The sequence below is a fragment of the Pelobates fuscus genome, chromosome 7, assembly GCF_036172605.1.
Source record: "Pelobates fuscus isolate aPelFus1 chromosome 7, aPelFus1.pri, whole genome shotgun sequence".
Lineage (NCBI taxonomy): Eukaryota > Metazoa > Chordata > Amphibia > Anura > Pelobatidae > Pelobates > Pelobates fuscus.
The window spans coordinates 50,859,837-50,874,696 of NC_086323.1; the positions used below are offsets into that span (position 1 = coordinate 50,859,837).

General features: G+C 38.1%; 1 protein-coding gene across 4 annotated transcripts in view; it reads right to left on the reverse strand.

Annotated features, from left to right (window-relative positions):
* ASTN1 (astrotactin 1) overlaps window positions 1-14,860 on the reverse strand; it is a 422,412-nt gene that overhangs the window by 303,594 nt on the left and 103,958 nt on the right. The gene's annotated exons all lie outside the window — the stretch shown is intronic.

Consider the following 14,860-nt stretch of genomic DNA (forward strand, 5'->3'; position numbering starts at 1 on the left):
CTATTAACAAAATACTGAACATAAACTGAAGTGTATCTTCTAAATCTACTGATCAATATGCAGACATTTCCAAATTAGTTCACAGTCTTAAAAACTATTACCTGCAACTAATCAATTCAGTAAATCTGAATATAATACGTTGCTTGCAAATCACATTGATTGCCTGCATGTGACGTTTAATACTATGAATCACTGCACAATTGAGCCTTCAAGCATTCTCTCCCTGGAATGGAGAAAATTGTCTATTTTCATATTGACGACGTGAGATATGCCGCACTTTAACATATTATTTTTACCTTAATCCAAATAACATCTGAAAAAGTTCCACAGGTCCCTTGACTTATTTTTACATTTATGTTTACTCTGAGGAAGGCAAAAAAAGAACTCACTAGAAATGGTTAAACTAAGCCTCAGACAGAGCAAACATATATTTTTATAACACATAACTTTTCAATAGGTGAACATCTCATCTGAATCGATTGCACTGACACTAGACGCATTATTGTTTTTCATTCTCTCTTTTATTTCTTTATTTGTCAATCTAATCTCTTTACGTAGAGAAGTTCCCATTACAGTTTCTTGTTAATCAATTTCTATAACACATAGGTTGATAAGGTGAAACATATGAGAGAATTCCTCGGGAATTAATTCTATTCTGACAAATTTTGGCGCATGCATCGTATATACCATTAAAGGGTTTAAAGCCCTCGCCAACACCAGTTGTAGCTTCTATTGTGTGGAATAACTAAAAATAAAAATAAAAAGTGCATCTTTTTTAAAAGGGTTTATTTCCTAAAACATAAAATTATAGTAAATTGTACCATTGTAAATTAAAATTTGTAGTAAAATTGAATTGTCACTACACAAAAAATCTTGATTTGAATAAAAAAAAAAAAAAAAATGTTCAATGAGTTGCTGTTTTAGCCAAAATTTTGCAATACAGGTTTTCGTCTACTACAACTTGGTGGTTTTGAGAGGTTTATTCACTATTGGTAACTGTTTTAGAATTTCCCGGCAGCCTACTTGTGTTCCTGGATGCCTATGTGCATGGAGTCCTAAGCATATATGCTCATGCTTAGCTCAATAGGGCCAACAGGATTCTCCTGAAAGGAGAAACAAAGGCAGGGACTATGAGTGCAGTACCTCGACAGGATCGAGATAAGTTGCAAAAATGTTTTAAAACAGACTGACAAATGACTCCTGGAGGGTGCCAGGGCACTCTTGGCACCATAACCATTACAGCAGACTGTAGTAGTTATGGTGCTTAGAGTGTTCATTTAACCATCGTAACACTGTTCAAATTCATGGATACGGCTAATTGGTTCCTTAGTGAGCACATTTAAGGTTTACAGGGTTATTTGCTAAAGTGAGAAATTTCTGGAATTCAAAATAATTATAAAATGTAAGGCCAAAATACCTAAGCTGGAAAAATTCAAAATGCTTCTAGTTCAGGTAAGTCGGTCTTAAATGTGAAATTCACAGTGAACTCCTGGCAATACTAACCCCTGTTAGTGTCATTGTTAGGAGGAGAACACACCTTTGAGATTCTGTGGATTGGAACTCACATATTTCCCAGCCAGAAAAAGCATTTTTCCCTGGCTGGCCACGTTAGATGATCGCATTATAGGGTTTAGAGGCCCCACATTACAGTGTGCACTTTAACTCATACTGCAATATGGCAGGGCCGCCATCAGAAATTGTGGGGCCCCTAACACAGCTCAAGGTCTGGGCCCCCGGGTGCCCACCTCCAAGCCCCGCCCACCAGAATACACACACACAGACACAAAAGGACACAGACACACAGAGAAAGATACACACATACTAACAGACACAAATACTGAAACAGACATACACACATACAGGCATACTGACACACACATACTGAAACAGACACACACACATATACAGATACATATACATGTATAAGGAGATACAGATACATGCACACACATACTGACATACAGACACACGCACTGACGTACATACATACTCACATACTGACACACACACACATACAGACATACATACATACTGACAGACAGACATACAAACAAACTGACATACAGACATACACACAGACATACACACAGACATACATACACATACATACATACATACATAATGGCATACATACACATACATACTTATATACATACATACAGACATACACACAGATAGATATATACAAACACAGATACATACAGACATACATACTGACATACACACACAGAGACATGCATGCATACTGACATACACACACACATACAGATAGATACATACACACATACATACAGACATACATACACACATACATACAGATAGATACATATGCACATACACACATACAGATAGATACATACACACATACATACTGACATACATACATACTGACATACACAAACACATACATACAGACATACATATATACACACACACACACACACCTCATTTATCAGCCACCCTCCTCTTCCTTACCTTTAAGTTGCAGGATGGTGGCTGGGGATGATGGGAGCGGATGTGATGCCTCTCCTCTCCTCGGCTGTCTCTCTCCCCAGCGCGGAGTAAGCTAGGAGGAAGTGACCATCCGTCACATCCTCCCAGCAGCACTTGCGGTGCAGCCGCAATTTTTTTTAAAGGGGCACGGTCGCGCTATTACGCGACCGCAGCGCTGACCGGGCCCCTGAAGAGATAGGGCTCATCGGGTTGCCCTAAGTGCTTGGGCCACTTGATGGGCCCCGGTGCAGATGCACCTGCGGCAGTTTCACCGCTCCACGTGGGGCCTGGGCGGCTGGGCCCCCCAGGCTCACCTGGCCTGTGACAACCGTCATGGTTGTCACCCCCTGATGGCGGCCCTACAATATGGTATTATGAGCTATGCAGTAGTGATGCCATGTTTTTTATGAATGTGGAACCATTACATTGTCTGGATTACCTCGCTCAATATTTTTAATCTTCACTCTTCTGACTCCACTGTATTAATGGAGAAACGGGCCAATAAAAAGTCATCTGTTATTCTGCAATACACAGATAAAACGGGCTTTGATGCAGAATATCAAGGAACACAAGAAATACAGTGCGATGCTGTAGGATTCTGTACCAAAAAACTGACATGACTTGTGAAAATCGAAAGATAAATTATTTATTGTATTTATGAGGATTCTTATGAGTAACAAACACATTGTAAATCCAAGAACATTCTCTAAAGTATTTACTGTAATTTACAAAAGAATTTAAAGAAGGCAGCAGGATTAAATGAATCAATCAGGGAGAATGGCAGGAGAGAGCTGGTAAGAGTTGAGCGGATATTGTTAGCCAGCAAGATGAGGATTAACAGGTTACTTGAAGTGCATTCTTGAAAAGCTGTGTTCTTGCATATGCACTCACAAAACTGTAACTAGCCCCTTCCTATTTTTTGCGATTGAGGAGTTTTTCAGCCCCAATCTAAGCTTCTTTAGGACAAGGCTGGAGGTTCAGATGACTCTCCATTACTTGACTTAGGTGCAGTAAAGACTACATAGCCACTTTCACAAAGGCTTCCTCAATCCTTGCAATGTCACCTCCCATACTTTAATCCTGAGCCTCCTTGCTCGACTGAATATTATTCCCCTTTTCCTTCTCTGCCATTGGCTTTCCCACTTTTTTCCTCCAGCTTCAGATATTTCCCCCTTCACTTCCATTGCTTTCTCCCATACCCTCTCTGATATCGATGAGTTTTCCTAGTTCCTTTTCTTTATGTCTTAACTATTGTCTTCTTGCCGGACTATGCGTCTCACACTCGCCTCCCAGACCCATAATTTTCTCCTCCCTTACAAACTGATAATCACTCATTTCCCAGGTTTATTAATTTCCCTTTTCATTATTATTCTCTTCCCAGACTTAACAACAGCCTTTCCACATTTCCTTCCCAATTTCACAATTTCACCATTCCATTTGCATTTGTTACCACCATCACCTCTCCTCAACAACATTCCTTTTTCATCCTTATCCAGGTTACATTTTTTTCCTTACTTTTTATTTTCCAAATTCCCCCTTGCCCTTTTGCCTAGTTATTTCCTGTCTTGTTTATGTGTTCACCACCGTAGCTTTTTTTTTTCCTTTTCAAATGTGCAGATTGGTGCAATTTAAGGTCCCCATGACAACTCCAAGCCTTTCAAGAGTGTAGAGTATGCATAAATGCAGCCACGATAGTGTGTGCTCATTGCAATTCATTGGCAATGGACCTCCCAGGACGTCACTGCAGTACTAACATCACATTCTTGGTACTCATACAATAATGGTATATTGACATAAATTACATAACAATTAAAAAAATGATATTGTAAAGGTAGAACACTTTGAAAAAATAGATATTGTAAATGTAGAATACATGATCCATGAGTTTCTGAGCCAAGGGGTAAATGAGTCCACATCACATATCTTTCTTTAAAATGGACACATTCTGGGGCAGATTAATATTAAGATATTTATGCAATTTGACAGAAGAATTAAATAGAAATTTTCTAATTCTACAGTGGTTTTCAGTCTTCAGTTAGTCTGAGTTAGTACCAGGCGTTGCACTAAATATTTGTTAAATGTCTGCAATAATCAGCACTGTGGAACATGTCGGCCTGTTATAACTAATTTTAACCTGCATGTACATGGTGAGATTTAGGCCTGATATTTCTTTAATTTTTAATGCGCCACTCAATTGCTGGTGGCCTGGAACCCCCTAACTTAGTTTTGCTCCAGGCTAAAACTAGCATGGCATAAGCTCGTCTAAGGGATTGTAACAAGAAATGGGCGGTAGACTCTATGGAATTAACCGCTCTTTATGATGGTCAAATTGCAAACTAAATAGAACGTCATTATATCCACTAAATTATCTTTGAAAACAGGTCCTCTAAGAAAATGAGCTTATAAAATACAAATGAAAACTACATGGTAAAATGCTAGCATAAAACAAACACAACTAAATGTGGGAAAAAAACACTAATTACATAACCAGTATGTACAAGTGGAAGTGTGTAGCGCTATATCATCTTAACTTACACCATACAAAACTTCAGGGGTGTAGAATATATATATATCCTCCACAATCTTGGAGGGTATGGTAGATATATCTGTTGTGGAAAATAGAAAAATATATAGTGCACTCTGTGCAAAAGGACGTGATTGTACAGCGTATAATAGGAAACACTCACGTGGTTCAGAGCCTATTAGGGATTGGCTCTTAATCACTCTCGCCTTGTGTCCTTTAGGTGACACACACCTTCAACTCCAAATGGAGATTATTCCTCAAGACAAAAAGGGAAAAGCGGGGAAAAAATCGCCCTAGTGTTGAAATCCTTTAAACCATCAATATTCAAATATATATATGCAGGTGAAGGTTGCTTCTCACCTGAACAAGAGCCTGTAACCTGGCTCTGAGTAAAAGAGCATATGAGTCCTTTTGGGATGACTCCTTCCCTCTTTAGTTAGATGGAAATTGCACCAAATATACTTCAGTAGAAAAAGATTATTTATTACATACATTAAAATCTTGATACATACAATAGTTGTCTAAATATAAAAATCCCTAAACTGACCATATTAAGATCATTTCTCTGTTAAATTAACTAAAATTGAATATTGAATTTAATATCCAGTCAGTGAAAATACTTGCACAAAGTGTACTCCCAGGCGTGGTGTATGCATTCTTCTGTCATTTTCCTAATCTTTAAAATTGATTTCAATCTGGTAGATAAGCTGTTTACATTCTCTAGACCATTTTCCTTCCAGAAACTCTACAGACTCATTAAAATTGTGTTGCTGAAAGAGGTTAATAAAAAAAATAATAAAAATAAATAAAAATAAATAAATAAATAAATTTTAAAAACGTACAAATTCTCTATTTCTATCATTTCTCCCAATTTAGCTTGAGCTGACAGGCAGAGACACACTGGAGCAGTAGAATGAGAAGCCAATATTCAGTAACCATGGTTACCCAAAAAGTAGTTAAGAAGACCTGCGTGGATCAGCAGAAATCCCAGCGAGACACACTGCTGGTTCTGCCGCGTTCCTGAAAGCTGGGAGAAGCATGTTGGAAAATGTAATTATTTCCTTGCAATTTCATTCTGTGTCACCTAGTGCTTATTTACAGAATTAGCCATCATCGCATCTGCATCTACACATCTGTTTGTAACTGATGCCAAAACAATTTGCCCTCTCTGCTCCCTCTTCTCAGTAAGCAAATAGCATTTAGGTGAAATATTTATAAACAGCGAGAGCGTTAACATTTTTTTTCCCCGTTGATGTCTCAATGTTTTTTCTTTTTATTTGTTAGTTTTTTGAGTGGTTTGGTTTTGCATTGCCAAATTCAACATGCTTTATGATTACATAAATTATTGCCTGTAAATATTCCCACGTAACCAGCGGAATCCAGGTCAAGAATGTGATAATACACTTGGTTCTATTCTTCTCTGTTGGTTTGTCAAAACATCGACAGAACAGTAAAATCTGAAAGAAGCCTACATTTTTCAAGTTTTTCGTCGCAAGCCTGGGCTGTTGAGGGCTAGATTTTAATTGAAAAAAAAAAAGTCAATTTCTAAGAGGAATCTGCCTTTCTCCAACTGAAGTGGTAAATGATGCCGAACACTCAGTGACTCTTTCTTGCAATATTCACACAAGTGTTATACACAGTCAGTAAGGGAGATTTGAAGGATTTTAGACAAACAGTCATTTTTATGTTTGTTCAGTTTTGAAAAGTGAGAGTCTGAAACAAAATACATCACAAACTAGAAGACAGATATCTAATTTTATTTAAAAAAAGTAAATATGTAAGCAAAATGTAAATCATACAATAGATATTTATTATTTAAGAATGGCTACTTTACAAATTACCAATACATTTCTTAAAGGCAATATTGGTTTTTCTAAATCTATTTTATGCATGTAAGGACACTGTAACGCCTAGACAAAGCACTGACAAAGTCAACTGAGTGGAAATGTTGGTTGGTCATTCTGGTGGCAAATCTTTTTTTTATCTTGAGATGAAAGCGGGTGATATCATGTGGGCGTTATTCTCCATAATTAACTGGTTTATCTGATACAGTGTACCGATGGCAGAACCTAACATGCATGTTTGAGCCTTTAAGAAATTAGTGGGGGTTTTGCTAATGGGCAGCAGCTGTTATTTGCAATTGGTGCCATTTTTAAAACGCTATTTTCTGATAATAAGATGCTGGTAGCAAAGAGTTAAAGAAACAGAAACATCAGCAAATGGCCCTCCTCTCCCAAAACAGGTAAATTTACCAGGGGAACTCAATGAATAGCTAGCTCTCTTCCTCCAATCTCTGTATTATGGGGTTGAGGGTAAATATAATTTTATAAGATAAAACTATTTACACCATGTCTAAAAGATAATAATTAATGGGTGTCCTTTCTGTTTCTTCTGGTTATAAAACAAGAATTATAAGTTTACAAGATAAAAGTCGCTTTTTTTTAATTATTGCCTTTATTTTCATGTTATTTCTAAAATAAGGTATGTATCTCCTAGTAGGACTATTTCCATGTGCATCATGTGGTGATGGACCCTTTCCACAGTCCCTCTCATCTCTTCAGTGGTTCCAACCCCAGATGCTGTAGTGCCGCCACCTTTTATGACACGGTGCGTGTGCACCGACGTCATGACGCTAAGACCTCGCTGTCCTGATTTATGGTTTCCCTGATTCAGCTACTGTACCTCACTGTCCTGATTTATAATTTCCCTAACTCAGTTTGTCACTGACCATTCTACATCTATCAAACGTAAAGTCCAGCCACTCTAAGGACCAGTATTCGTTGTTACATCTATTATCATTTACTCTCTGTGTGTTGGATCACTAAGAAATTGTGACACTATTACCAGATGGTAGACTTTACCATACACTTTGCATCTTGTAACTTTAACCCCTTAAGGACCGGTGACGGTTCAGGACCGTCATCGGCATTTTTGCGTTGCCGGCCGCTGATGGTCCTGAACAGTCACAACGGTAAGATGTACTTACCCGATCGCCGTCATTCCCCCGGCGGCGATCGGCGGTGCTCCCGGTGTGGGGAGACTGCCTGCAGCCCCGACAGTCTTCCCATGGTGGATTAGGACCCCTGGGGCCATGTGATCGCTCAACAGAGCGATCACATGGTCACAAAAGGTGTCCATGTGTCTGCCTGCAGGGGGACTGCCAGTGCAGACAGGCAGTCTCCCTGCTAGTGTAAAATAAAAAAATAAAAAAGTTAATGTTAATAAAAGAATACAATTATATATGTGTATATATATATATATATATATATATATATATATATATATATATATAGATAGATAGATAGATAGATAGATAGATATATATGACATATAGACATATATTATATATATATAATATATGTCAATATATCATATATATAAGTGTATTTGTATATTAATATATATTAATATATACATTTATTAATAAGAAAATGCACTTATAATTAAATTACACATGTGTGTATATATATATATATATATATATATATACTAACTATATATATTGTATATATATTATTATAAAATACAAATAATAAGTAAATTAAATAAGAAAAATGTAAAAATAATAATAAAAAAATTATATATCTATACAAAATTTTATTCTAACTGTATTTTGATATTAATATATATATATTTATATCAGAATACACTTAGAATGAAACTGTATATATATCTACGTATATATAAATAAATAAAAATAATACGAAATATACATATGTCCATATACAAAATTGCATAAATAATTATATAAATATACACACAGACTTCAAATATATAAATATGCATATATATTTAAATTCTACATGCGTATTTATGTAATATTTTTACATAATTAAGTAATTTTATTGATTGCAATTTGAGGGACCTTCCCGACAACCCAGGCCGAAAGTACTGAGAATTTAATTTGCTAGCACTGTATTTTACCCTGTAACTTTCTATGACACCCTAAAACCTGTACATTGGGGATACTGTTTTACTCAGGAGACTTCGCTGAACACAAATATTAGTGGTTCAAAACAGTAAAACGTATCACAGCCATATATTGGCAGTGAAAGTGACTTTTTTTGCATTTCTAACACACAAACAGCATTTTTACTGATGATATAATTGTTGTGATACGTTTTCCTGTTTTGAAACACTAATATTTGTGTTCAGCAAATTCTCCTGAGAATAACAGTACCCCCCATGTACAGGTTTTATAGTGTTTTTTAAAGTTACAGGGTCAAATATATGGGTCAAATATTTTTACATTGAAAATTACCAGGTTTGTTACGTTGCCTTTGAGAGCGTATGGTAGCCCAGGAATGAGAATTAACTCCATGATGGCATACCATTTGCAAAAGAAGACAACCCAATGTATTTCAAATGAGGTATGCCCAGTCTTTTTAGTAGCCACTTAGTCACAAACACTGGCCAAAATTAGCGTTCAAATTAGTTTTTTACTTTTTTCACACACAAACAAATATGAACTCTAACTTTGGCCAGTGTTTGTGACTACGTGGCTACTAAAAAAGACTGGACATGCCCCATACTTATTTAAAAAAAATATGTACATGTGGGGTGTTATTCAGAGATTTATGACAGATAATAGTGTTACAATGTCACTATTGATAAATTTTAAAAACGTATGTTTTGAAACCGCAATATCCTACTTGTACTTATAGCCCTATAACTTACAAAAAAAGCAAACAAGCATGTAAACACTGGGTATTTTTAAACTCAGGAAATTTTTTTTAATCTATTTAGCAGTTTTTTCATTAGCTTTTGTAGATGAGTAAAAGATTTTTCAAGTAAAATTAAAAAAACATGTATTTTTTTTAAAGTTTTCATCATATTTTTTTTTTTTTTTTAAATTAAATTACATGAGATTATATAAATAATGGTATGTAAAGAAAGCCCTTTTTGTCCTGAAAAAATATATATATATAATTTGTATGGTAACAGTAAATGAGAGAGCGGAAAATTACAGCTAAACATAAACACCACAAAAGTGTAAAAAGAGTCCTGGTCGCAAATGTACAACATCACAAAACAGTCCGGTCCTTAAGGGGTTAAAGGGACACTGTAGTCACTAAAACAACTTTAGCTTAGTGAAGCAATTTTTGTGCATAGATCATGCGTCTGAAGTTTCACTGCTCAATTTACTGCCATTTAGGAGTTAAATCACATTTGTTTCTGTTTATGCAGCTGGCTGTGACTGACCCATCTTGCATAAAAACAAAATGGTTTAATATTTTAATTTTTTAATCAGTTGTAACTTACTTTGAAAGTTTGTATCTCTGCTCTTTAAATTGAACTTTAATTACATACAGGAGGTACCTGTAGGGTCTAGCAAGGTATTAAACAGAATTCGCAATAAAGGAAGTGTAAACATTAGATGACTCTTTACAGGAAGTGTTTAGGAAGGCTGTGCAAGTCACATGTAGGGAGGTGTGACTAGGGCTGCATAAACAAAGTGATTTAACTTCTAAATGGCATATAATCGAGCAGTGAGACTGCAGGCGCATGATCTATACACAAAAACTGCTACATTAAGCTAAAGTTGTTTTGGTGATTATAGTGTCCCTTTAGGACCAATATAAGACTTGGAAATCACTGTAAAAACATTAAATAATGTGTGGTAATCATCAACTAAATCCCACATATTTCTAAATATCCATCCTCTCTGATCCAGAAACACATTTAAATTTAATATGATTTTAATGTTTTACAGATGAAAATTCAGTGCATCAAAATAGCATAATTTACTACACACATTTAACTGCTTTTTTGCCTTATTAAATTTCTTATATATTTAGGATGCTTGCAAATCTGTCTTATTATTAGTATTATTTTTTTTCTATTTACTTGATTTCCACGTTTTTACATTCAATTGAATGTCCCTTTTTTCAATCAGAATGCGCCTGATACTCAGTATTTCACAGCAACTAGCTTGGTTACTTGATGTAGCAAATTTGATCAAATTAATTTGCAAAATTCAATTTGCCTAGCTCAACCTACCGAGACTGAGCGAAAAGATGTGAAGTTGCCACAATGGAATCAAATGTGCTTTATTTATTAGACGTTTGATGGATTTTCTACCTGAGTGCTTCGTTGTCTGTTTAAAGGAACAGTATATTCCCAGAAGCAAGACACAAAACATACCTTTATAATAATCAATGTCAATATAAAATATTTAAGTGACAGAAACAAAAAGTAAAATTTTTGTCTAATTAGTCTACTAGGGACATTCAATAATGTGTCAATATTCTATCACAGAACTAGTATTAATACATGTATATATATTGCACAAAAATACATGAATATTATTATTATTATTGCAATTTATATAGCGCCAACAGATTCCGTAGCGCTTTACAATATTATGAGAAGGGATTTAACTATAGATAGGACAATTACAAATAAACTTACAGGAACAATAGGTTGAAGAGGACCCTGCTCGATCGAGCTTACATTCTATAGGAGGTGGGTGTAAAACACATTAGGACAGGAATTTGCAATCAAATAAGGTGGACTGCCCTTTAGGAGAGGGCAAGAGACAGGTATGTGAGGTAAGGGTTAGTCTTGGAGGCCATATGCTTTCCTAAAGAGATGGGTTTTAAGGCACTTCTTAAAAGATGCAAGACTAGGGGAGAGTCTGATGGCGGTAGGCAGGCTATTCCATAGGAAGGGAGCCGCCCGCGAGAAGTCCTGCAAGCGCGAGTTGGCCGTACGAGTGCGGACAACGGACAGGAGGTGGTCACGGGCAGAACGGAGAGACCGAGAAGGGACATACCTATGGATCTGTGAGGAGATATAAGAGGGGCTAGAGTTGTTCAGTGCTTTATAGGTGTGAGTTAGTACCTTGAATTGACTCCTATAGCATACAGGAAGCCAATGTAAGGATTGGCAGAGGGGTGAGGTGTGAGAGAAACGACTAGAGAGGAAAATCAGTCTAGCAGCAGCGTTCATTACGGACTGTAGGGGTGCAGTACGGCTTTTGGGAAGACCAATCAGGAGAGGGTTACAGTAATCCATGCGGGAGATTACCAGAGCATGGACAAGCTCCTTGGTAGTATCTGGTGCAAGAAAGGGGCGGATGCGGGCTATGTTTTTAAGATGGAATCTACAGGATTTGGCAACATGCTGGATGTGAGGCTCAAAGGTGAGACCAGAGTCAAGTATGACGCCAAGACAGCGCGCTTGCAAGGATGGACTGATGTTGGTACCACAAACTTGAAGGGAGAGTGAAAGAGGAGGATCAGTATTAGGAGGAGGAAAGACAAGGAGCTCAGTTTTTGAGAGATTGAGTTTCAGAAAGCGGGAGGACATCCAGTCAGAGATGGAAGAAAGGCAAGCAGTGACACGTTGCAGGACGGCAGGGGAGAGGTCCGGGGAGGAGAGATATAGCTGGGTGTCATCAGCATACAGGTGGTAGTGGAATCCAAAAGAGGTAATAAGTTTGCCAAGAGAGGCAGTATAAAGAGAAAATAGAAGTGGACCAAGGACGGAGCCTTGGGGAACTCCAACCGAGACAGGGCGAGGGGAGGAGGTATCATTAGAAAAGGAGACACTGAATGAGCGTTGGGAGAGATAAGAGGAAAACCACGAGAGGACAGAGTCACAGAGACCAAGTGATTGAAGAGTTTGAAGAAGGAGAGCATGATCAACGGTGTCAAAGGCTGCTGAGAGGTCAAGAAGAATTAGTATGGAGTAGTGGCCTTTGGATTTAGCTGCGATTAGGTCGTTAGTGACTTTGATAAGGGCAGTCTCTGTAGAGTATAGAGGGCGGAAGCCAGATTGAAGGGGGTCAAGGAGAGAGTTGGAATTGAGGAAATGAGACACACGGGTAAAGACAAGCCTTTCCAGAAGCTTTGAGGAAAAAGGGAGCAGGGATATGGGACGGTAATTAGAGAGGGTGGATGAGTCGAGGGATGGTTTTTTTAGTATAGGTACTACAGTGGCATGTTTAAGGTCAGCAGGGACGATGCCAGAAGAGAGTGAGCAGTTGAAGATGTGTGTTAGAGAAGGCACGAGACAAGTGGAGAGAGATCTGATAAGGTGAGATGGGACAGGATCGAGCGGGCAAGTGGTGGGGCGAGAGGAGCAAAGAAGAGCAGCCACCTCTTGGTCAGTAGCTGGGGAGAATGTCTGAAGGGTAGGAACTGCATGATCTATGTGTGATTGAGAAACAGAAAGGCAAGGAGGGGAGAATTCTTTCCTTAGCTGTTCAATCTTGTCAGTGAAGTAACATGCAAAGTTATCAGAAGTAAGGTTAGTTTTGGGGGTGGCCACAGCAGGGCGAAGAAGAGAATTAAAGGTGTCAAAGAGACGCCTGGGGTTGCGGGAACATGAACTAATGAGAGAGGAAAAATAGGACTGTTTGGCAAGGGCAAGGGCTGCACTGTATGAACACAATATGAATCTATAATGGAGAAAGTCTGATTGGGTACGAGACTTCCTCCAGGAGCGTTCAGCACAACGGGAGCATCTTTGCAGGTAGCGCGTTGATTTAGTATGCCATGGTTGGGGGCGGGTCCTCCTTGAGGTGCTTGTTTGGAGTGGCGCTGCAGTGTTCAAGGCAGATGTAAGAGTAGAGTTATATATGGAGATGGCCAGTGAAGGACAGGAGAGGGAAGGGATGGACAGCAGTTGTGAATCAATGTCAGCTGACAACTGTTGGATATCCAGAGAATTAAGGTCCCTCCTGAGTTGAGGGGGGTTAGGCTGAGGTTGTTGGGTGAGGGGGTACGCAAGAGCAAATGATAAGAGGTGGTGATCAGAGAGTGGATATGGAGTGTTGCAGATATTAGTTACTTGGCATACAGAGGTGATGTCAAGGTGATTTTCTATCCCTATATACTAAAATTTATATTAATTATATTTGTGTGTCTCTGAGAAGTTTATTGGGATGGCTACAGCCTCCAATCTCCTATTTGCAATCTTTCTATGACCGTGCCCTATTCCTGAAATGTGCTGTGTGGCCCTGAATTGTCTGGCGTTGGGGGTATCTGTGCTGATTCCGCTTGAGTTTGTAGTGGATGTGTGTTAAACGAAAAACATCTAGAGGACTCAATATACTCGGGAACGGCTGACCTTCGGGGATTTGCACTTACTATAGTCTCTAGAGTTTGTAGTGGATGTGTGTTAAACGAAAAACATCTAGAGGACTACAGTACAGCTGGAGAAAACAACTCATTAATAAGATAGCCAGGCTTGTTTATCCCAACAGAAAAAACACAAATACTAATTTCACCATCCTAATAGTGTTGGCAGTACTGCAGCTCTGAAAGTTTCAAAATGTTGATCCATTGAGATGAGGGGGCTACAGCAACAGAAAGCAATGTTGGGTTCCTCAACTGCTAACAGCTAAGAACAAAGAGACAATGCTACAGAGGGCACATGAAGACCAAAACTGGACAAAATATGTCACCTGGGACTCCGCATCCAATTACTATCCATCCCTCTCTTTCCTTTTACTGATTTTTACTTCTTCACAATATTGTAAATGGATGGTGCTATTGGTGTTAATTGTTAACTTTTCCTTCTCTTTTCTATACTATCATCAACTTTAAAAAAAATAGAAACCTTGATTTAAAAGGTTACTCTTAGCACCATAATCACATTAGTGATTTGAAGTGTTCAAGGTGCCTGCAACCTGTGTGTGCAATGTTTATCAATGGAATGCTGCACATACAGTGTAAAATCCCTCTGCGGCATCAGGTGTAACATCACCTACGACAGCGTTGTTGCGACATCATTAGACAGCCCCGAGCAAGAGTTTATTCTGTGCATGCTTGGCATCTGACTTCAACATGCACAGCATGCTGGCAACAGACAGTCAATGGAGACGTGACGCCCTTC